Source organism: Nothobranchius furzeri, chromosome 13, assembly GCF_043380555.1.
Source record: "Nothobranchius furzeri strain GRZ-AD chromosome 13, NfurGRZ-RIMD1, whole genome shotgun sequence".
NCBI lineage: Eukaryota > Metazoa > Chordata > Actinopteri > Cyprinodontiformes > Nothobranchiidae > Nothobranchius > Nothobranchius furzeri.
In genome coordinates this window covers 24,986,161-25,011,832 of record NC_091753.1, presented here as the reverse complement: position 1 = coordinate 25,011,832, position 25,672 = coordinate 24,986,161, and the positions used below count along the sequence as shown (strand labels likewise).

Sequence of the window (25,672 nt, the reverse complement as noted above, 5' to 3'; positions counted from 1 at the left end):
AGCATCCGGTATCTCAAGGAGGCGTGACATCTGAGGTTTTCTTGGTAATATTCCTTTACATGGCGCACTCCGATTGGCCAAATAAGTCATAATATGAGAATATTAAAACAGAATCACGCAGGTGATTCAGTAGTCGCATTCCAGCTTTCCATCATTCAGCATTCAGTTCTAGAGAACGCTCCGAAACGGCCGTCCGGAGCGAAGCCTCTTTAACCCTGAGCATTTTTGGCAAGCTGCCAAAACCCTGCTAAAAGCTGCCTACCGCTGACACAGCAAACGGTTCCTGCAGAACAAAGCTGATGCAGGATTACTTAAGAATCCATCTGAGACGCAAACTAGTTACAACCTGTCGTGACCCGGAGACGACTCTGGACTGATCTGGTCGTACTGCGGTTTTCCTACAGACTTTGGTACCTTTGGGTAACCCGACCCCCTGACATCTCGGATCCAAAAGAGAGTCTCCACTTGGGGTATGCAGACATGACAGATTGCGTCTGATGCCTTTTTGATAAGAATCAACTTCATAGCTTAACGCAAACCAAATTCTTCCCTTTTACACGCAGAACTCAGTTCTTCTAGATACGAACGTTCTGATAACATCGTATTCACACATAGGCACCGTACGCCACATTTCATCCACCTAGATCCATCCATCACAGTAAATATTAGTTAACTTGTCATGTTTTAATTGTTTGGAAAATAAACTCTTACTTTTTATAAACCTGACTCTTTTCTTGAATCAACACAAAGTGTTCTACAATCCCCGAATAAACAAAGAATCCTGGAATCATCTGATTAAACATCCAAAGGCCAAGCAGGTTGATATTCTATATTTATATAGAAGCCGAATTTATATATATACATAGAATATCACAGCTTATGGGTCATAAGTAGAGGTAATATATTAAGCTTAAAAGCACTACGTTTACCAACTCTTACCCACTTCACCTTAGACGTTTCTGTAGGACTGAGCTGTGAGACACACAAGCACACATGTTCCCACAGCAACATGCATTCTGCATGCAGATTTGCACGCCCGTGGGGAGAGGACAGGAGAGGAAAGGCAGCCGCTGTAGCAATTTCTGATTTTCCACAGAATTTGCAATGGAGGCTGTGTTTTATCCGTATATTTACACCCACAGATGGTGAGACATTTGCTTTACTTGACTGAAATAACTCCCCAGACTTTCTAAAATATTCCCTCTCAACAAACTCCGTCATGAATTTAGATTCAGGACAGAAATATATTCGTTGCACCAAAGAAGAAGGAAAACATGGACCCTGGCTGTTGTTGAAATGTTGATGGTGCATCAGGTAATGACAGAGCGGGCGACCTTTTCCCCAGTGAGGACACCTGTCACTGGAGAGAAAATTGGCAGGTTTGTTAGGAAAGAGAACTCACCAGTGCCTTTTTAGCATGACTCTATGATTAATTCAGTAATGTCAGTTGGTGAGTAAATGCTCCTTTATTCTCCTATAAGTGGTCAATATTAATAATGCAAGCGGGGTCTAAGTTCGACATCCGTCTTGGCGAAGTTCAACATGGAGGTTTTGCATGCTTGTCAACACGTCCCTTCTTCCTCTCTGCTCTGTCTCTCTTTTCATTTAAAGCGGGCCACTCTATCCTTTTTCTCTTCCGCCGGCTCCTGGCTCGGCTCGGCGCCGCATGGCTCCGACACCTACTCATATGGAAAGATGGGGCCCATCAGTGGTAATTGGAGGAGCCATGGTGGTTGGGTTTCTCTTAGAAGGAAGCTGTGGTGCGATCGATCTCATGAACGTTGGAGGTGGGCAGGCTGGATTCAACCCCCCCCCCACCCTATCATCTCCTGACAGCTCAATGAAGGCCACGTCGCGGAGCGCGGGGGATCCTTTTACAAGAACAATCCCAAGCGCAGGTCGCCCTTGAGCCCTCGCAGCTCCCAGCCATCCAATTAAATCATAATTACCCATTTAGTCGATTATCATCTGGGTAGAAGCACGCTGAATTTAATGTTAGCATTTCATTATGCCCACATTAAAGAATAAAAGGAAATGTCAGAGGCTTAATGGCGATGATGTGATGTAATTATCTCCAAGGTGATTTATTTGAAAGATTTTACAGCGATAATCTCCTGACACACTCATGTATATTGCGAGATACACAGTCTAATTGCACACTGTGTTCTCGGTGAAATCGCATGAGATGTGACTGATGGCTGCAGCAGGGTCCTCACACGGCCGAGAGGATTTGCATATTTGTGACAGTACACAGAGCTGGTGTTAGTGCTCCTCTGTGTCTTCTTACCACAGCTTTGGGGAGCACTTTTTCTTCGTCCTCTATGATTTTCCCCCTTTCCTTGGGACCAAAATGGCAGCCTGTCCTGGACAACGGTTATGGTTGTTCATTTAACGGAAATCTGAGTCTGATGTTATTATTATTATTATTCATGAATATGAGTTCAGTGCATGTTTCCACACATCTGATGCAGAAGTCTGCATGTTTGATTTAGAGAGAAAAAGGATGTTGCTCAAGATATTCTCTGAGATTTTGTTGAAGTCGTTCCTGTTTTAGACGTTAAAGAAAACATTGTCTATATTCGGTTTGCAGCTCATCCTGTTCGTCAGCTGTTTTCATCTACGCTTTCAGTTTCTACACCATTTATTGTGAGGTTTGAAGGGTTATTGTGTTTCTAAATATTATGTTTTTTGTTTGGATTTGTTTCTTTTTTACTGTCAAATCATTTCCCTGCCAAACAATTTCTGTGATGTTTTGAGTCCCTTTCCTCCTTCCTGTGTCTACGCCCAGCAGGGCTCCGAGATCCTTAGAAGACAGTCAGCTGGTACAACCCCGAGTCAGAACCAAACAGGGTGAAGCTGCTTTTAGCTACTATGCAGCTCACATATGGAATCAGCTTCATCATCACCTCAAATGTGCCCCAACTCTAGTAACATTTAAATCTAATATCACGCTATTACGCATCTTTGAAAGTAGCGGTAGACAATTCAAGATAAAACATTACCGTTGGCACTATTGAGATGTCATACGAGTTGTTTTCATAAACCTGAATCTATACCTGGAAATAACTTGTTTCAGTGAAGCTCCGCCCACGCCAGTTCCGACAAAATGCACCTACAACAGCATCTTAGGCCAGTCTGCTGTTGTATTGGCTTTGGTAGTCAGCGGTTTAAGCACCTTCCTTTTGTCTCGTTTTGCCATGTGCTATCGCAGGTTCAACTCCTGGTGTCGCCAAGTCATTATTTAGCCATCTGAAGCCAATTTCATTTATTTATATTTTAATTTTAGGGCTGCACAGTGCAATGGTTAGCTTGCAGCAAGGAGGTCCTGGGTTCCTGACCTGGGGTCTTTCTGCATGGAGTTTGCATGTTCTCCCTGTGCATGCATGGGTTCTCTCCGGGAGTTTCCTCCCACAGTCCAAAAACATGACTGTCAGGCTAACGGGTCTGTCTAAATTGTCCTTGTGTGTGTGTGTGTGTGTGTGTGTGTGTGTGTGTGTGTGTGTGTGTGTGTGTGTGTGTGTGTGTGTGTGTGCGTGCGTGTGTGTGTGTGTGTGTGTGTGTGTGTGTGTGTGTGTGTGTGTGTGTGTGTGTGCTTGATTGTTTGTCCTGTGTTTCCCTGCAATGGACTGGCAATCTGTCCAGGGTGTAGCCCACCTGCTTGCCCAGAGACGGCTGGAGATAGGCACCTGCCCCCTGTGACCCTGAGTGGATAAGCGGGCATAGCAAATGGATGGATATTTTAGTTTTATTGATTATTTTCTGCAAAAGTGTCTTTAAAGAATATTGAATTTCATAATTTCCAGGCAGCTGATATCTGCTCACCTGACATGGACTCACACTGGCTAAATAAACAAAAAAGTAAAGAAAAATTTTTTATATATATATATATATGTATATATATATAGATTACTCCTTTTACCAATAAACGGCTCAAGACAACATACTGGCAAGTGCAGCAATAAATAAATAAATAAATAAATAAATAAATAAATAAATAAATAAATAAAAGAAAATAACAAACAGCTACTGCCATGACTGGGAGGTGAACTTTCATTAAACTCACACCAGACTGGCACTCTAACCAGTCTGCTACAAAACAATGGTCGCCTAACACATATATCCTGAGCTGCATCTTTGTAGACAGGAAAAAATAACTAACTAAATAAAAATACAGGACGCATGTTTTTTACCATGGTGCTTTGTCCCAAACGTAGAAGTAAATTGACAGAATATCTACAGAATATCCAGGTTTTAGAACTGAGATTCATGAGGAGGATAAATGCCTGATGATGCAAGTGGGCTACTTTCTCCTGGATGCAGGAAAAATCTATTCATGGTCCAAAATGAAGCTGAGGCAGGAAAATGCCTGAATGCAGCCAAAACAGATGTGGGGATATTTCTCATGAGAAAATGACAATGTCACATGGTACAAAGCTCCAAAAAGGGGATTTTCCATGATATGACCTCTTTCAATCAAAACTTAGAACTTTCATGCATTCATCTGCCTTTTGATGAATACTTATGCTACTGCTTCTGCACTGCAACTACTCACCATTTATTCTTTTATTAAATTCTTAAATCTGAAATTAATTTGTGTGTATTTTAATTGTGCTGCCATGTTCTTGCTATGGGGAGCACATTGAATTGGTAAATGTGCAATATAAATAAAGCTGCTGGCTTTCCAACAATATTCCAAAGCTGCCTCAGCTATATATATATAGGTGTCATTTATTGATGTGACGATGTTCATGAATGAATTGAACCTTTTGAACGTGTTTTCAAAGTGAGCGATGGGAGCCGAGTCCTTGTAGAGAACCTTTCATGTATTTATGAAGTTTTTTTTAATATTATTTGAATGAATGAATGGAAATTTGAATGCAAATAAGAAAAAAACATGATTGTGTAAATGGTAAAATGCAGCAGGGATGTTTTTGGGAGGCAGTGATGGTTTATATCAGCAAGGTTCCTCCATAGGATGCAGCAGTCAGCCACTGAAGGAGCTCTCCTGCTCTGGAACAACTTCATACACGGTGTTGTGGGCTAATTGTTTTCCTTTACCTGAATGACATTTTCTTATTTTGTTTGTGTTTTTTATTTTAAATGATTTATTACAATTACAGACAGGAGGTTTAGCAAAACGTTCTATAATGTTTTTATGAATGACATGTTGAAACCCTCACAATCTTCTTTTTTTCTTTCCATTTTTAAAAATTACATTGCTAATTGTTTAATTTTTATCTGTGCTCATAAAAGCAGAGTATTTAGAATAAGTTCTGATTTTTACTTTTTCCAGGTGGTTTTCTGTATTAAACTGTTCAATAAAAGTATTTCCATAAATTGGAGATCCATCAATATTTACTCTCCATAATTTATCAGTTCTCTAAACAAATGTGTTTTGGGTCATTGCCAAAATGCTTTTGTAGCCAGTTTTTGTTGAGATTTTTACTAGCAAAGTGGTAAAGTTCAAAAGAGTAAATTCACAGATTTACTAGATTAATTAATTCTTGTATGTTTACCAGGCAGAGACCTTAATCAGTCAGTGTGACACTGACCACTGCAGTACTTTGTGTTCTTCTCAGCTACGACAGGAAACACTTTGTGCTACAGTCATTTACACGTTTGAAAAAAGCCAAAACCAGAATTCTGGATCTTCTGATCACTTCCCAGTCCATGCGTTTCTAACATTTTTAGTTACCAAATGATATTACTTAATGAGGCTAATGAGATTTTAGTTGTTTGTCCCCCAAGATGTAAAATGTTTGTAAAAAGTTGAATTTTCAGATGATAGAGCAAACAAAACGCATGAAAGGTTTTTCTCTTTACCCAACATTTGCCCAGGTAGTCACATGGAACACACCAGCCAGAGGACATGTAAAGGCGGAGGGTTTAAAGGCAACCCTCTGTAATGACACCTGCCTTCTCCTTGCTACACACATCACAACAGGCTGCACCCATTCCAGAATATTCTGATTTCTATTAATGGTTTCCAGCCAGAGCTGTGCAGGGATGAGATCAGCAGCCTGGAGGTGCCACTAGGCGAATTAGAGCTTGAGCTGGTCTCTTGGGTGTTAAATACGTAAAAAGCTCCTGTTTCTGCCCAGTAAAAACACAACTCTACCCTTTGGGCCTGTTTAAATGCAAATGGATGATCGTTCTTTATATTTGCAATTTTATAAATAAATTATTTTTGTCTGCATAGAGCAGAAAGCGCTCACCGAACCTTTCTGTGAAAAGTGTTCATAAACCAGGCCATAACTGCTGTGGAATTCAGACTATCCCTCTTTTATGCAGTTTCCTACCCTTGGAGTGACTGATATGACAGTCCGGCGCTGGTATTTCGAGCGCCATTACACTAAAAGCACATTCCCTCCCAGAGTGAAGTTGCCACAACATTTCGCTTGATGCCTTTCATCTTCACAACTGTCGCTCAACCTCCCAGGGTCATTTCCAGCTTGTGTGATGGCTCAAATGATCCCACAGAGATAGTCAAGGAGAACTATATTTTTTGCTCCTAGGTAACTGCTGTTGTTTGCTGTGGTTTGCACCAAGGCGAGAGTATAAATGGGCATAAAATAAATGGCCACACTGAGACACTTTAAGCAACTTTGAAGGTGATTGCCACCCTCAAGCTTGGAGTTTAGATGCTTTCATGGACTGAATGGTTCTAAATCGCTGCTATCACAATTGTTGAATTGACTGAAGAGAGAGGAGTTACTTCTGGCTGATATTTTTCATCAAGCTATCTCTGTTAGTTTGACATTTTACCGCCTTTTACGATGTTCCTATTTGGAGTTTAATAGCAAACCTCTCTTAACTCTGGTTACTAGCTTAAATAATTAATTCTATGTGCAATAGTTGAAGTGTATTTAAGCCAAAAACAAGCTCACTGACTGTTTAGATGCTTGAGTGTACCCTCTACTTGTACTTGTACTGTGCACTTGGAAAATGTTTATTTTTTCCAAAGTTTATTCCTGCACTGCTCTGCAGAAAGTACAACTTTATGCTGACTTAAGAAATAATTGTTGGCATGGTTACCAGCTAAGTTTAGGAGAAACTAAAAGGTGTGGATACCTAGATTAATCAATACATTTTCAGTGGTCTCTAGAAGGAATGAATGCCATGAAGGCAGAACTCAGGGCACAAAAAGCCCACAAACCCCTGGCTCAGCTGGTCAAGTCAGAGCTGAGCTTCAGACGACAGACATCCATTCATTTTCTGTCAGATTTTACTGTCATGAATCGGATGCTTCTATGAAATGTTTGAAAATGTCCCTTCTTGTGATGTCACACATAGGAGAATCAGCATCGAACCCCCTCTAATCTATCAGCACCCCTTTTGGATATGCAAGCTTCTCACCTCATCATCATCATCACCATCAACATCACCACCATCGTCTTCATCATCATCATCATAACCAAAGTCACATCACATCATCATCATCATCATCATCATCATCATCATAACCAAAGTCACATCACATCATCATCATCATCATCATCATCATCATAACCAAAGTCACATCACATCATCATCATCATCATGATCATCATCATCATCTGCAGCATCATCATCATCACCAGCATCATCACATCATCATCATCATCATCATCATCATCATCATCACCACCCATATCATCATCATCATCATCATCACCACCCATATCATCATCATCATCATCATCACCATCATCATCACCCACCCCAACATCAATACCATCACCATTGCATCATCATCATCGTCACCATCATCATCATCATCATCATCATCATCATCATCATTATCATCATCATCATCATCACCCACATCATCATCATCATCATCATAATCGTCACCATCATCATCATCATCATCATCATCATCATCATCACCCACATCATCATCATCATCATCATCATCATCATCATCACCATCATCATCCTCATCATCATCATCATCATCATCACCATCATCATCCTCATCATCATCATCATCATCATCACCACCATCATACTGGGCAGCAGTAGCTCAACAGGTTGAGCGGGTTGTCCAGTAATCGGAAGGTTGCAGGTTCGATCCCGGCTCCGGACAGAGAATTCTGCTGTTGTGTCCTTGGGCAAGACACTTAACCTACCTTGCCTGCTGGTGGTGGTCGGAGGGACCGGTGGCGCCTGTGCTCGGCAGCCTCGCCTCTGTCAGTGCGCCCCAGGGCAGCTGTGGCTACATCATAGCTCATCCCCACCAGTGTGTGAATGTGTGTGTGAATGAGTGAATGATACGCTGTAGTTTAAAGCACTTTGGAGTCTTTACTCTGAGAGGCCCTATACAAGTGCGGGTCATTCATCATTTATCATTATCATCATCACCCTCAACATCACCACCATCGTCACCAGCATCATCATCACCACCATCATCATCATCATCAAGGCCGTGGAACCGTATCTAGGAGTCAATGTTCTCTCTAACCCATTATCTCCCTCTCCTGTCCAAACGGAGGTGATGAGCGCTGCTCCATGCGGCTGCACGCACTGAAGTGAGGGGAGTCCCAACCCTACCTCCCCACCTAGTGGACACTTATGTTGTGTAATGTCTGAAGTCTGTGTGCATATCTGTCTGAGGTGTTTTGTTGCATAGCAAAGCTGCCCTCTCTGTTGAGGGTAATTCTGAAGTGCCTTTTTCTCCCTCCCCCTGACTCTATCCTCACATTAACCCTCTTGATCTATTACGGTAGCGCGACTCGGGTTGCAAATTGACCACAGTCACCAATTCTTGTCATGTGTCTATGTAGGTATGTCTGATCTCAGAATTGTGTGTACTGAAACTCTAATTTCCCTTTGGAATAATAAAGTATTTTTGAACTTGAATTTGAATCATCATCATCATCATCATCATCATCAACATCACCATCAAGATCACCAACATCATCATCATCTGCAACCACATCCTCCTCCTCATCATCCTCCTCCTCATCATCATCCTAATCATCATCATCATCATCATTACCATCTTTATTATCATAATCATCATCATCATCATCATAATCATCATCATCATCATCACATACATCACTATCCCATCACCATCATCATCATCATTACCGTCTTTGTCATCATCATCATCATCATCATCATCATCTTCACCAACATCACCATCCCATTACATCATCATCATCTTCTTCTTCTTCACCAACATCACCATCCCATTACATCATCATCATCATCATCATCATCACCATCATCATCATCATCATCATCATCACCATCATCATCATCATCATCATCATCATCATCATCATCATCGTCATCATCATCATCATCATCACCATCATCATCATCATCACCATCACCATCATCATCATCACCATCATCATCATCATCATCATCATCACCATCATCATCATCATCATCATCATCATCATCATCATCATCATCATCTTTGAAAGACAAGTTTATCCATTCCCAGCCCACATACTATGAAATCCATAAGCACCATAAAATTTAATGTGGATTGGATCTGTTGCAGGCTTCCTGAAATCACACCTTTAACAGATTATTGCGGAGCAGTATTCAACCAAGAGAATGGGGCATCATTAGCCAGAACCATGTGGTGACCTGAACAACCAGCAAGTGTCATGGATACAGAGTTATTGAGTTAGCATTTGTCTCGCTTCCGGCTAACGCCTACATTAAAGCACATCAGTGGAAGTGATGGGAGTGTTATAGACTTGGTAGCTGGGTGAGCAGAAGGCGATGTTAGCAAATGAAGCTATTCTAGATGGGTATATCATCATGATCACACCAAAATATTCCTAATAATCCTCATCATCATCTTCTTCTTCTTCACCAACATCACCATCCCATTACATCATCATCATCATCATCATCATCACCATCATCATCATCATCATCATCATCATCACCATCATCATCATCATCATCATCATCGTCATCATCATCATCATCATCACCATCATCATCATCATCATCATCATCATCACCATCACCATCATCATCATCACCATCATCATCATCATCATCATCATCATCATCATCATCATCATCATCATCACCATCATCATCATCATCATCATCATCATCATCATCATCATCATCATCATCATCATCATCTTTGAAAGACAAGTTTATCCATTCCCAGCCCACATACTATGAAATCCATAAGCACCATAAAATTTAATGTGGATTGGATCTGTTGCAGGCTTCCTGAAATCACACCTTTAACAGATTATTGCGGAGCAGTATTCAACCAAGAGAATGCGGCATCATTAGCCAGAACCATGTGGTGACCTGAACAACCAGCAAGTGTCATGGATACAGAGTTATTGAGTTAGCATTTGTCTCGCTTCCGGCTAACTCCTACATTAAAGCACATCAGTGGAAGTGATGGGAGTGTTATAGACTTGGTAGCTGGGTGAGCAGAAGGCGATGTTAGCAAATGAAGCTATTCCAGATGGGTATATCATCATGATCACACCAAAATATTCCTAATAATCCTCCTCATCATCATCATCATCATCATCATCATCACCACCCTCACCATCGTCATCATCATCACCATCCTCATCCTCATCATCATCATTGTAGGTTAAACAATCTGACAAAGTACTCATTCGAAAGATGCACTCCCTGGGATTTTTGACCCAACTGGCCATCCATTGGCATGGTCTTACTCAAAAACAAACAAAAAACGCTTGCTTGCAATAATTTAGGTATGTACTGCCCCATCATCAGGGAAAATACACTTCACCACTTTACTCAGCAGGCTTCTGCAGAGCCTGATGAACTGCTGACCAGGTAAATCAAGTGTGTTTAAGTAGGGAAACAACAAAAACAAGCTAGATACCAGCCCTTGGGAAAGGGAGTTGCCAACATGCTGAACTGAAGGCCTTTTACTGTATTTTTTATTTTTGTTAACAAGTATTTGAAGAGTTTTAGATATTTGTAATTTGCTAAAAATCAATCCAAAGAACAAATAAATAAATTAATTAAAAAAACATTTTTATTGTGGAAAAGAAAAAAAAACAAGAGATTACCCTAATTTGTAGAAATATAATCAGTTAGATGTGTTTCTGCAATTTAAATTTAGTTAATTGCTCTTGTAAGAAAACAAAGACATTGTAATTCTTGAGGCATGAAAGGTAATCAACATATTTAAATCAAACTTCAGTCTGAAACAGGGCATGCTGTAATATACAGCAGCTAAAGTTCACAAGCAAACATTTTAAAGCAAACAACCAGTTTATAATGGTTGTGAGCAAATTTAATCAAAAAGGACTAGCTTCACTGGGTCTTGACCTTATCTAAAAATCAGATTTGGATTTTTAAATATCAAGTCGGAGAACCCCTTTTATATGATTGTGTGTGTACTATTTTTTTCTCCACAATTATCAGAGCACTGACATTACAAACAAAGAAGACACATTTTAGCCCAGGAGCGTACAGCCCAGCATTTGTTACAGAAAGCAAGCTAGATAGTTGTTTCTTTTGATGGTGCCAGTTGAGTATGAAGCAAATCGGCAACTTGATTAAACAGTAAAAGCATATTCATAGACACCTCCCGCAGAGCTGACCTCTGATCACGTCTCCACTTTCCCATACATTTTACCTCGAGTGCTCTGACATCCTATAAGGCTGAGGCTACTGGTGCAGTCAGGCAAACAATAAGAAAATCCCTCCAACACTCTCACAATTGAATCCTGGGTGAGCTGCAATTATATTGCTCCCCGAGGAGGACTCCTAGATGCCCTGCAAAGGTAACACTACACATTTAGCTGAAGATTGCAATCACATGATTCACTCTCCTTGTTGGCATAATTACTAGGGCTTGGGGAAATTGAAGGGCTTTGTTGTCCATAAAACTAGAGGCTCGAAGAATCTTAGCAAGAATAGAGGCAATAAGATGAGCATAGATGTTCTGGAAGGATCGGTTCTTTCACTCAACCGATGTGGCTACCAACTGCAATAAAGATACGCTCAATAGTTCCCTGACGGCACAAACATTGATCGGCATCGGTGCAGGCAGCATCGCAACTCTTGAGGCAGGTTTAAATGAAAACAATGGGCTTCTCTGACTATCTATCCGGTGTCAGGAGTGTGTGTGTGTCTGTTTCTCAGAGGAAGAAAGCACTGACAGCTCCGATCAGATCACAGATGAATGACGATGCACTGGCCCCCATCTGGCCTCAGCAGGCCTGACACAGTGCTGTCTGTTTCACTCAGAGCTCCTTCACATTCGGTGAATGCATTTTGAACTCTGCGTCCCCATTAACAGGATGCTTCCTTCTTAGTCACTACAAAACGGTGCCGCTGCTGGTGACTTGTCACGGACTGAAGCTGCTCTAAGTTACAACGGCATTCTGTCTTGATTTGATACAGCTGCGTGATCACTTGGTGAAGGATGCATAGTCCCTGGATTGACTGAGGAAAAGGGAAAACCTCACACTCTGCAGCTTCAAACTGCACCGATGCATTCGAAGCTACAGCACAAGTCAATTTATCTGAGAGCTGAATTGACAGAACTGGGAGAGGCTGCAGCGTCTTTTTCAACCCAGAACTTCTTAAAATGCAGAGCACAGCACATTTTATGCTCCCCCAAGGCTCTATTTGCTGAAAGTCTTAAAAAGTCCTCTGCAAATATGTCAAATAGATTTGTTCATTTCACCGGTAGTCTAGGCTTCTGCTCTTGGCATTAGCATAAAGGTTTTTGTCATACGGCAGATCTCTGGACAGTGCGCCATTATGGCGGACTGATCAAGGTGACGGGCCATTATTTGGGCTTGAAAAGACCTCTCCTTTTTCTGCTACTTTCTTGGAAAGCCTGCATGGGAAAATGAATTTGTGTCAGCGTCTTTGTTCCTTCCACTTAAAGCCTGCCAGGGGCTGATTTGTCAGCTCTGTCCAAGAGTTGAGACTCTCCTGACTCTCTTGCAGGTATGGCTTTCTCTGCCATTAAGAGGATCCTCTTCTAATTAGCCCTTCTCAAACGCATTTTGTGAGACTTTCCCTTTAATAAAGGATGCAATGTGCCGACCCAGCAGATCCCATTACAAACACCAGAGCTGGAAGACTGCTATAATTGCTGACCGCAAAAATGAACTTCTTTGATGTATTTCAAAGGTGCAGAACATGTTTTGAAACAGTCGATGATGGGGGAGATAAATCCTCTCATCTGCATATATTTCACTGAACAGATTAATGGCAGGAGAGATTCCAGTTCTGATTATCTTGCATAATCTAATTACCTGTCAGCTGAGCTCTTCATGTGCCAGACTTAATACAGATCTGAGAGGAGAACTGTTCTTTCGCCAAAGGTTTGGGGAACATACAGTACAAATTTTGTGTCCCTGCATATTTGTGCCAGTTTGTCGTCCACGGTTAAATGATGTAGAAATAACAGCTAGATGAAAACGTTTTTTCAAAGGGAAACTGGATGTTGGTTTTTGCTAGACACTCAAGTGAAACAGCAGCTTGAGGCAAAAAAGGGTGTCCTTAAGTGAGTGATGGGCTTTACTGCAGCAGCTGGTATGAGGCTAATACTGTAATTCAATACAGTGCTAGCAATAAGAACAAACTGGTCCAACTGGGAGTGATGAGCACTGAATTGGGTAATTGGAAGTCTGACAGTTGCTTCTTATCTTAGCAAAGAATTTCACTGGAAATGTGACTGGTCACTCTGAGTTTCAAAAGCAGGCTGAGCGTTAAAGTTCAGGCGGTCTTCTGCCCCGATTTCCTGCATTGGCCACCAACAGAAAATGGATGGAAAAATGCTTGGGTCCGAAGAATCAGATCTACATCAATTTGTAAATTAGCATTCATGGACTCACCCATCTTGGCTCGTAACGGGACAGGCTGTTGTTTATTTAGCATCCAGGAGAGAGCAGAGCACAACTCGGCTAGTGGAATCTAACCATTAGCATTAGCGACTCCACAACACGGCAGAATTCCTTCATGTGTATGTTGTTTGTGGAGACAAAAAGTCAATGTTGCAAAGAAAAGAGAGTCAGTGGTAGAGTTTCATTTCTGTTAGCTAATCAGAGGCGAGATGTCTGAATTTCAGGAAATGACAATGAGTAAGGGTCCAAATCGTACTCCTTCTGCCATCTTCTGCTCCCTCCTCCAGAAACTTCTACTGAAACAGGAGCGCCAAAGCTTTTGTCCTACAGAGATCAACTCACAAGGCATTCATTTACACTAGAGACCACTGCATGTGTTGAAAAAAGAAGTGAACTTGGTCATTAAGGCCAGATTCACACAGTAAGGTAATTATGCCAATTTTTCATTCGATTCTCCCCTTCTGACAATCATAAATGTGCCTTAATACAGATAATCTTCTACCCAAAGAAATAAAAAGCATCATTTCCTTAACAAACTTACAATATGGACTTCATTTTTCTATTTGTACTGTTGTCAAAGTATCTCCTACGGTGAGATGGAGAAAAGAATAACTTACAATACTGACCTGCTTTACTATTTCATGGCACACATGGAACAGATGTGCAAACACATGCTATGCAGGGGAAAAGGTACCCCCTCTCTGAAATGCACCTGTCATAGAAAGTATGAAAAGCCAAGTTATCATTTAATAATAGGGCAAGCTCATTAAAACTCATATCAATATTGCAGCATTTCCTTGTCAGAGTAAACATTACAATCAATTAATTACAGTACATGTCCTAATTAGTTGTAAATGCATTTTTGATTCAGAAAAATCCATTTGTGCTTAATTGTCATGCACATTTATTCTGAGGTATCTAACTCCAGCAATCACTGGGCGATAAGCAGGGGACACACTGGACAGATCTCTAGTTCGGTACAGGGGCACACAAGGACAGTCAGTCTTACAAGATTTGAAGCTGTGACCATCTCTCTGTTAAGCAACAGTTCTACCAACAGAACCAGCAACCCGGTGTTGAAAAATTGCAAACTTCTATAGTTAGAGCAGGTAAGCCAAGATCTCAGCTCTTTAAACGCTTGAAAATAAATCCTCAGTGTACTTTCAGTTAAAAAAAACTGACAAGGAAACATCAGGCAATAGTTATATCAAACATGGATTTCGGTATTCAAGTGCTGGTCTTAAAATCAGAATATCATGAAAAAGTTGATTTATTTCAGTAATTTCATTCAAAAAGTGAAACTTGTATATTAGATTCATTTACTACACACAGACTGATATATGTTAATTGTTTAATGTTTAATTGTTTATTTTGATGATTATAACTGACAACTAATGAAAATCCCAAATTCAGTATCTCTGAATATTTGAATATTGTGAAAAGATTCAATATTGAAGACTCCTGGTGCCACACGCTAATCAGCTAATTAACTCAAACACCTGCAAAGGCCTTTAAATGGTATCCCAGTCTAGTTCTGTAGGCTACACTATCATGGGGAGACTGCTGACTAGACAGTTATTTAAACATGACCATTGACACCTTGCACAAGGAGGGCAGGACACAAAAGGTCATTGCTAGAGAGGCTGGCTGTTCACAGAGCTCTGTGTCCAAGCACGTTAATAGACAGGTGAAGGACAAGATGTGGTAGAAAAAAATGTTCAAGCAATAGAGAAAACCTCACCCTGGAGAGGATAGTGAAACAAAACCCATTCAGAAATGTGGGGGAGACTCACAAAGAATGGACTGCAGCTGGAGTCAGTGCTTCAAGAACCACCACATACAGACGTGTGCAAGACCTGGTTTCAGCTGTCGCATTCCTTGTCTCAAGCCACTCTTGAACAAGAGACAGCGTCAGAAGTGTCTCGCCTCGGCTAAAGGCAAAAAGGACTGGACTGTTGCTGAGTGGTCCTGAGTTATGTTCTCTGATTAAAGTAAAATTTGCATTTCCTTTGGAAATCAAAGTCCCAGAGTCTGGAGAACGAGAGAAGAGGAACAGGATCCATGTTGCTAGCGGTCCTGTGTAAAGTTTCAGTGATGGTTTGGGGCGCCATGTCATCTGCTGGTGATGGTTCATTGTGTTTTCTAAGGTCAAAGGTCGACGTAGCCATCTACCAGGTGGTTTTAGAGCACTACATGCTTCCTGCTGCTGACCAACTTTATTGAGATTCTGATTTTCCAACAGGACTTGACATCTGCACACAGCGTCAAAGCTACCAGTACCTGGTTTAAGCACCATGGTATCCATAGCTCTTGGTTGGCCAGCAAACACGCCTGATCCTAACCCCATAGAAAATGTATGGAGTATTGTGAAGAGGAAGATGTAATATGCCAGACACAACAATTCAGAAGAGCTCAAGGCCACTATCAGAGCAACATGGACTCTTATAAAACCTGAGCAGTGCCACAGATTAATCTGTGCTGCAGTAACCCAGGCCAAAGGAGCCCCAAATATTATTGGGTGCTGTACATGTTTATACTTTTCATGTTCAGTTTACCAACATTTCCGAAATGTTTAATTTAATTTTATTTTTGCATTGGCCTTAATTTATATTCTAATATTCTGAGATACTGAATTAGGATTTTCATTAGTTGCCAGTTATAATCATAAAAATGTATATATCAGTCTGTGTGTAATGAACATTTCTTTTTTTCACGTTTCACTTTTTGAATGGAATTTCTGAAATAAATCAACTTTGTCAAGATATTCTAATTTTATGACCACCACCTGTAGATGCTGTACCTGTCCTTCCTATGTAGGTATCTGTTATCTCATTGTTGATGCTAAAAAGACTCATTGGACATTAAGCAAAATTAGCATCCCTACAGAAGCATTAGGTGATTCAAATGTCAAATCAAAACACACTCGATTGTAGTCATGTGAGCTTAATGGCCCTATTAGTGTGGTTGCTCCAAATAATTTATGAGCTGGGAATTACAAAATCAAAGAACTAAAACCTTTCTGATGAAAGCTGCTGTGCCTGGACCTGCTTTATCTTATTCTTGGAACAGCTCACTGTTAAATATTCATGAATTAAAATGCTGACCAAAGTAATTGTGATTATGTTATTTCCATAACCAAGCAGCCCTGACACACCATTGTAGGATTCAAATATGAACAGCAGGCTAAGTACTCTAAAAGATGAGGCAGTTAGCCAAAGTTGTTTCTTTCAGTTCTTTTTATCAATCTCTTTAGGTTTATTACTATTTAGTGAAGGCAATCAAACTACTCGATGGGAAATTAAGCTAAACAATCTGACCTGATCTGACCTGACAGCGGCAGAGGAGTTGAGTGCCTGCCCCACAACCGGAAGGTTGCAGGTTCGAGCCCTGTCTGTTGAGCCACCACTCTGGCAGTGGTCATATGGCGCATGTGCTCAGCAGCCTCACCTCTGTCAGTGTGCCCCAGGGCAGCTGTGGCTATATTGTAGCTCATCACCACCAGCGTGTGAATGTGCGAGTGTTGTAAAGCACCTTGGGGGGTTTAGGACTCTAGAAGGCACTAAATCAAATACAGGCCATTTATGATTCACAATTCAAATTCAATGTCAACAGAATCTACCATTTGTGAAACACTGTGGATTTCACAACAAACTAATGAGCCTTTATTTTGAAATTCAACACCAAAATGCTTTAGAAAGGTCCAGCTAGTGAAACAACTGCACTGGAAGCAATTTAACCATATTTAAGTTATGTATGGGGCAACACTCACAAAAGTTCAGTACAACCATTACAAAAAGAGCAGTAAGAATAATGAATCAGGTGGGATTTTTTTGAGCATACTACTGGTTTATTTTTGAAATCTCGTGTACTGAAGTGTGTCGATCTCTTAAAATATCAAATTGTACAAATTCTCTATAAAGTAAGACAGAAAATGCTACCTGGAAATATTCTGAGTTATGTTTTCAGGATGTGATGGTGGTTATGTTCTTAGGGGGAAGGCTAGTTTAAAAATGTGTAAGGCAAGACAACTATGGAAACATGTTGGCTGTGTCTCAATTCAGGGTCTGCATCCTTCGTCGGCCGGTTACGTCACAGCGCCGCAACCAGGCCTGTCCCAATTCGAAGACTCCTTCAAATGCGGTAGACGAATTTGGTCTTCTTTTCGCCTGTATGAAGGATGGGTCTGGAGTATCCTTCAATGGTTTACATTTCCCAAGATGCCTTGTGGGCCGGACGGTAGAACTTTTAAAAACAATGGCGGACAGTGAAGCGGGAGCTGTCGGAGAGGACTGCGCATATAAATGTTGGTATAAACTTGAAAACTGTTAGGTTAAGGGCTTTTTGTGATACATGAACGTTATTTTAGTTTGAAATGTTACAGTAAAAGTGCTTGTATTGCGGTCTCAGCTCGTATGTTCGGCCGCACGGTGTCATACTTCTCCCACTACGTTTTCCCCCTGATTTTAATAGGAGTTTGTATTTTAGGGACAAAAGAGAAAACCACAGAATTTATTAAGCTTAGGGCGGAGATGGACCACATGATCACTGAAGCAAAGTATTCGGCAGCTGTGGCATGGAGGTACAATAACATCTCATATTTTAAAAACTGTTGTTTGAGTTTATTTTTTTTTTGCGAAAACATGAAAGGAATAACCCGTTGTCCTCTTTTCTCTATCTGTTTCTTTTCTTACATGTTTGTTAAGACTTTTCTGGAGAAAATGGGCATCCAGGGGAAGGTGACAGTGATGACCAGCTTCTGGAGCTGATCAGGGAGGACATGAGGCTGCAGAGGGAGGCAGAGCAGCAGAGGGCACAGGAGAGAAGGGAGAACTTTGGCAGCTTTTTACTTTGCTAGAAAAAATGGTTAATAAAGATTAAACATGCACATATAAAAGAAATAACTAAATAAAATCAGTTCTGCATTAAACTCTTGAATTTCATTTTTGTTTACAAATGAGAATTGTTTACTAGAGGGTATCCGCTGGGTCTTGAAAAGTCTTAAAAGGTGATAAATCGGTTTTGGTCAAATTAAGACCCTTAGAAAGTATTAAAAACTATTATCACATCTTTGCTCAGGCTCAGCTTGTCAAAAGTATTTTCTCTGAATTAGCTCTCCAACAGTCAAGGAAATGATTAAAAAGATAAATAAAACTTCGAGCTCCATCGTTTAAAGTTCCTTCTCCCTTCTGCTCAGCGGTTCCACGGTTGCTAGGCGACGGAACGTTCGCCGAGGGAGTGGCGGGAATTCATGAAGGCTAGGCCTGTCCAAATTCACAGCCGTTAACATCCGGTCTACTCGGCCGACGGAGGACCCAGCCCACGTCGGCCGAGTAGGCTGGGTCCTTTGAAGGATGCAGACCCTGAATTGAGACACAGCCGTTGTGTGTCTATTCAGAGAGTGAAGCAATGGAAGTCATTGTCAGAGGTTTTACATAAAAAGAAGTCAGAGTATTTAAAGCAAGCTTCTAGATATAGATAGATAGATAGATAGATAGATAGATAGATAGATAGATAGATAGATAGATAGATAGATAGATAGATAGATAGATAGATAGATAGATAGATAGATAGATAGATAGATAGATAGATAGATGATAGATGGATGGATGGATGGATGGATGGATGGATGGATGGATGGATGGATGGATGGATGGATAGATAGATAGATAGATAGATAGATAGATAGATAGATAGATAGATAGATAGATAGATAGATAGATAGATAGATAGATAGATGATAGATAGATAGATAGATAGATAGATAGATAGATAGATAGATAGATAGATAGATGATAGATAGATAGATAGATAGATAGATAGATAGATAGATAGATAGATGATAGATAGATAGATAGATAGATGATAGATTGATAGATAGATAGATAGATGATAGATTGATAGATAGATAGATAGATGATAGATTGATAGATAGATAGATAGATGATAGATAGATAGATAGATAGATAGATAGATAGATAGATAGATAGATAGATAGATAGATAGATAGATAGATAGATAGATAGATAGATAGATAGATAGATAGATAGATAGATAGATGATAGATAGATAGATAGATAGATAGATAGATAGATAGATGATGATAGATAGATAGATAGATAGATAGATAGATAGATAGATAGATAGATAGATAGATAGATGATAGATAGATAGATAGATAGATGATAGATAGATAGATAGATAGATAGATAGATAGATAGATAGATAGATAGATAGATAGATAGATAGATAGATAGATAGATAGATAGATAGATAGATAGATAGATAGATAGATAGATAGATAGATAGATAGATAGATGGATGGATGGATGGATGGATGGATGGATAGATAGATAGATAGATAGATAGATAGATAGATAGATAGATAGATAGATAGATAGATAGATAGATAGATAGATAGATAGATAGATAGATAGATAGATAGATAGATAGATTGATAGATAGATAGATAGATAGATAGATAGATAGATAGATAGATAGATAGATAGATAGATAGATAGATAGATAGATAGATAGATGATAGATGGATGGATGGATGGATGGATGGATGGATGGATGGATGGATGGATAGATAGATAGATAGATAGATAGATAGATAGATAGATAGATAGATAGATAGATAGATAGATAGATAGATAGATAGATAGATAGATTGATAGATAGATAGATAGATGATAGATAGATAGATAGATAGATAGATAGATAGATAGATAGATAGATAGATAGATAGATAGATAGATAGATAGATAGATAGATAGATAGATAGATAGATAGATAGATAGATAGATAGATAGATAGATAGATAGATAGATAGATAGATAGATAGATGATAGATAGATAGATAGATAGATAGATGATAGATAGATAGATAGATAGATAGATAGATAGATAGATAGATAGATAGATAGATAGATAGATAGATAGATAGATAGATAGATAGATAGATGATAGATAGATAGATAGATAGATAGATAGATAGATGATAGATAGATAGATAGATAGATAGATAGATAGATAGATAGATAGATAGATAGATAGATAGATAGATAGATAGATAGATAGATAGATAGATAGATAGATGAAAGATAGATAGATATTCTCTAAAACATGAGGAAATACTCCATCTACAAGCATGAGTTATTAATCAATCTGAGGGAAGAACCAGGCTGAGGTTGGGAATAAGGATGTACCTCAAGGTGCTGTATTCAGAGTGAAGAATGTTCAATTATCTTTAAATTAATTCACTTCTCAAATTATGTGAATGAATTGTCTAACTTGTTTGCCCAAAGATAAAGAAAACTATAGAACTTGGGTCATACATTTCAACAGCCAGCCCTAAATGAACTAGTAAAAAACAAAGCTAATAAATTAATAGTTAAATATTACCGGTGTGACTCTGTGACTTGTGTTTTGAGATTTGTTGCTTTCCCCAGTTTCTTCGTTTACCCCATACTCAGAAATTCCATCTTCTGAGTAGAAATGATGCACTAGAACACCTCCCTAAAGTCAGAAAATGCTTTTAAATCCTGTTTTGAGGTTCAATATAACAGTTTTACAAGATAAACTTGTAAGAATGCATCTACATTCGATGCCATTTGCAGTTGTATGCATATTTTTTGAGGTAAATGGAACACACCATGACGTTCGTGCTCCCCAACATAGACATTAAAGAATGGACGCTGCACCGATCGCTGATCCTTATGGTGGTCACATTTACAGGATCTACATTTTATAAAGTCTATGGCTAACATGATGTTTTAGCTAAGGCTTTAGCTCCGTGGACATCTGGAGCTCACGAACTACAAGACAAAGCCGTTCATGAACCCGTTCCCGCACAACAGAATGAACGCGCTCACTTTAACGTTCATCAGGCAAAATACAAGCAAGTTCAGTTCACATTCCCAAAAAAAAGAAACAAACAAGTTCACGAATGATCGTTCAATGAACACGTTCAGGCACAATAATGTATGGGACATTAGATGGTTTAAGGGTCCTGCGACAGTCATTTCACAATTAAACCAACAGGAAGTGAGCAGACTGTGATGTCCCCGGAAAACAACACCAGTCACTCTTAAAAGAGCTGCCAATGGTTCTTAAAGACCAAGTTCACTCATTTTTTCTTAACATTTACGGTGGTCTCTTCTAGGGTTGTGTATTGGTGAAATTCTGGTGTTACTATGTATCACGATACAGGGGAGGGGATACAATACGTCACGACATACATTTAGTCAGACATTAGCGATTTGCTTGACTGAATTTATTTTAGGAAAATTCAATAAACAGTCCAAACTTAACATGTTTAACTTGAGGTATCTGAATCCATAAAAAAGAGATTTACATTTCAATGGTGGGCACAAAACCCACTGCTGCCAGCTAGTGGTCGACATTTGAATTGCACCAAAAGAAAAGAAAATACATAATTATTTGCTTGTAAATTCTTCCAAAAATTAGATACAAAACCTTTGAATATCGATGTAATGTCGCAGAAACAAACATCATGATATATTGCCATATCAATATTTTCTTACATCCCCAGTCTCCACCATATATGAATGCCTTGTGAGTCGATCTCTGTGGGAGAAAAGCTCTGGTGCTCCTGTTTCCAAACTCCAATTACTTTTACCTTTAATCTCCATAAATAGCACAAGCCTGCAGGAGTTGTGGAGTTAGCTAGCAGTTAGCTTCTACTAGATGAGACGCTAAATCAACAACTGCCTTCCCCGTCACGAGCCAAGATGGATGAGTCCAACAATACAAATTTTCTGTGTGACGTAGATCTGTGTGATATAGATTTATTTCTGTTGGTGGGTAATGCAGGAAATAGGAGTAGAGAACTATTTTCAGGTTTAGTCTGTTAAAACATTTTTAAAGACAGATGCACTCTTTTGTTGCCGTCGTTAATGTCTTTCCTCTTCTCAGATCATCTACCAACACATCTGAACCCTTCAGAAAGCACAAACCCTCAACCAGAATCTCCTCTACCTCGGGCCTCCCTCCTCGCCGTCCCACACAGTCTGATTTACGCTGACACAAGACTCTGCAGCATCCTTCAGCCCCCATCTGTCTCATTCTCACTGAAGACTTTTAAATACCTATTTGGGACTGAACTGAACTCGGCTCGAAGTGCAAAAAGCAATTTATCAATGTGTTCATTGCTCAAAACAAAACGCTGAGAGGTTTTTTATGAGCTGTGGGCAGAGTAAGCAGCCGGAGGAGGAAATATGGATTAAAAAAAAGCATCTTTGTGCTCTGCCCAGTTGGGATTTCTTCCAGTTCTTCTTCCCTTCTCTGTTGCCAGAAAGGGATATTGGTACACATTTGTCCATCTGTCCACCACACTCCAAGTGGTTGTCCTGTTTTGATGAATAGAGTGAGGGTATCTGTCCCGGCGCTGCTATCTCTCAGCTTTTGTGTTTGTGCAGCATCAAAGACAGATGATGCTTGCATCTCTCTGGAAGGGTTCTTACACCACGTCTGAAATCAGGGAGTCCACTTGAAAGGCTCAGATAGAGTTCACTGGTACCAAATGGAGCTTTTATACCATGGTTTATTAAAGTTCAGTTGTGCCTACTGCCTGAATTCTGAGAAGAATTTTCTTCTGCTATCTTATAGGAATATAAATTTCATTTAAACAAAAATACAACTGCACTGTGTAGTGGTGCAGTGTGCAAGACACAAAACAGGCTCGTTCTGATGGGAAACTTTAGCAAAACTTGCAATATAGCCTGGGAGGATTGCGCTAAGACTTTGGGTAGCACTGCATCATACAACAAAGAGCAGATGAGGAGTATTTCAACCGGTCATTTCTCTGAAAAAAAAAAAAACTTACAGGAGTTACTACATGTTTCTTTCATCTACCCTTTATACATTTTCTCCATGCGTTTTTGCAGTGTCTGTACATTTGAGGCTATCTGCACCAGATTTTTCACTCGCATTTTCCTATAATTCCTACTTTTTCTCATGAAGAGCCATATCACACCTCGACAGTCGTTGTTTTCATGGTAATCCTGATGAAAGTCTGGCTTTGCTCTATTTTTACTTCTACTGCTATGTTTTACATTATTTTTTTTTATCTTTGGTCCAGATAGAAAACATATATAGACACACTGAGCCAACCTGACAAAAAGAAAAAATAACACAGAAGCCTAAATGTGTGAGCACACTGCAGCAGCTGCAGAAAACCAAACACATCGCTGAAGTCTCCCAGGAACAGAGGAGCACAAACGAGTCTCTCATCTCCTTGCCCTCTTTCACAGAGATGCTGAGCATCCCAGTTCATGCTGCTGGTATCTCACACCTTGGGGAAATTAATGCATGGACTTGGAAAAAAGTGATTTGGATTAATGCATTCTAATATACAGTCAGCAGCAGCCACAGCAGTCCCTTCATAAAAGAGAAAATAAAGAAGTATGCATCGATTTCCCTCACCTTGTAATTCTAAAACTTCTGGAACAGAGGTATACTGTGCGAGGCTCCTTATTTTTAAATTGAGATGAGTAAGCCTTTCCTCTGGATTTCATGCATGTACAATTTGTTATAAAGCCTCAGATGAATTGCATTTTATTCTCAGATGGCTCTCTCAAGCCATCTCCCTGGCATGACATTGCATTAACCTCCCAGGTACGGGAGGTTTCTCCAGAAATATGTTTACGATTAAAGTTTCACCTCCCTCTCTTCCTCCCTCTCTTCCTCCCTATCTGTCTCCCTGCACATTCTTTCCAGTTCAATTAACAGTAATAGAGTTCGGGGCGTCTTGTTCATTCATCCTGACCGTTTCGGCTCCATCTTCTAACATCATGTTGTGTTGCAATCATGTTACAGCCGAGCTGGGAATCAGAGGCACCTGCGTCAAGCTCCACGTGAAAAGACACCTGTGCGTTGGCTCCAACCTCCCACCGGTGCTGGTTCGAACAATCGTAGCTGAGACTGTCTCAAATTAACCTCAATACCTCTGGGCAACATGGCAGTGCACACACACACTCACACACACACACACACACACACACACACACACACACACACACACACACACACACACACACACACACAGACACACACACACACACACACACACACACACACACACACACACAGACACACACACACACACACTCACACACACACACACACACACACACACACACACACACACACACACACACACACACAGACACACACACACACACACACACACACACACACACACACACACACACACACACACACACACACACACACGCGCAAGTTTAGGATGTATTTGAAACCATCAATAATAAGTGGGCTGCTGCCCAAGAAGGAGAAAACACATGAAGGTAAAGCTCAGGTGGTCTCAGGGAGCAGGTCGTCGTTCAGAGGATAAAGTTGTCAAGCACGACTTCTCGTCACCTTGAGATGTTACCCAGGGCCAAAAGAGTCGAGTTAACATTTCCTGTCACAATTCAGCTGTAGGCGACGATGTGAGCGCACGTGCTGTGCGTGCTGATCCACGTTGGAGGAAAATGTTCCATCTTTGTCTTTTTTTCCCTGCTTTGTGTCATTAGGGGAGGGGACAACTGTGGTTACTCTCCTGCTGTGTTTGCACAGTGTGTTTGGATTCAGTCACTGCTGGCAGTTTTGACAGCCTATTAATTTTTCATTGTCTTGATGAGGGTGTAGGTGTACATTTCACAGCCTGTATTTCAGTTTTATTATTAGCCATTTGATGATTTAAATGTAGGTGTTAGCTACTTGTGATTGCAGTTATAAAACAACTCATTGTGCAAACACTAGAAATGGAAAACACACAACAGGATGGATGGGAAATTAACTACAGTACTAAAGAGCTTGTA

The 25,672-nt window shown here is 40.1% G+C and overlaps 1 protein-coding gene across 7 annotated transcripts in view; it reads right to left on the bottom strand.

The window, feature by feature from the left end:
• Nucleotides 1–25,672, bottom strand: part of b3gat1a (beta-1,3-glucuronyltransferase 1 (glucuronosyltransferase P) a) — a 131,318-nt gene that overhangs the window by 80,484 nt on the left and 25,162 nt on the right. The gene's annotated exons all lie outside the window — the stretch shown is intronic.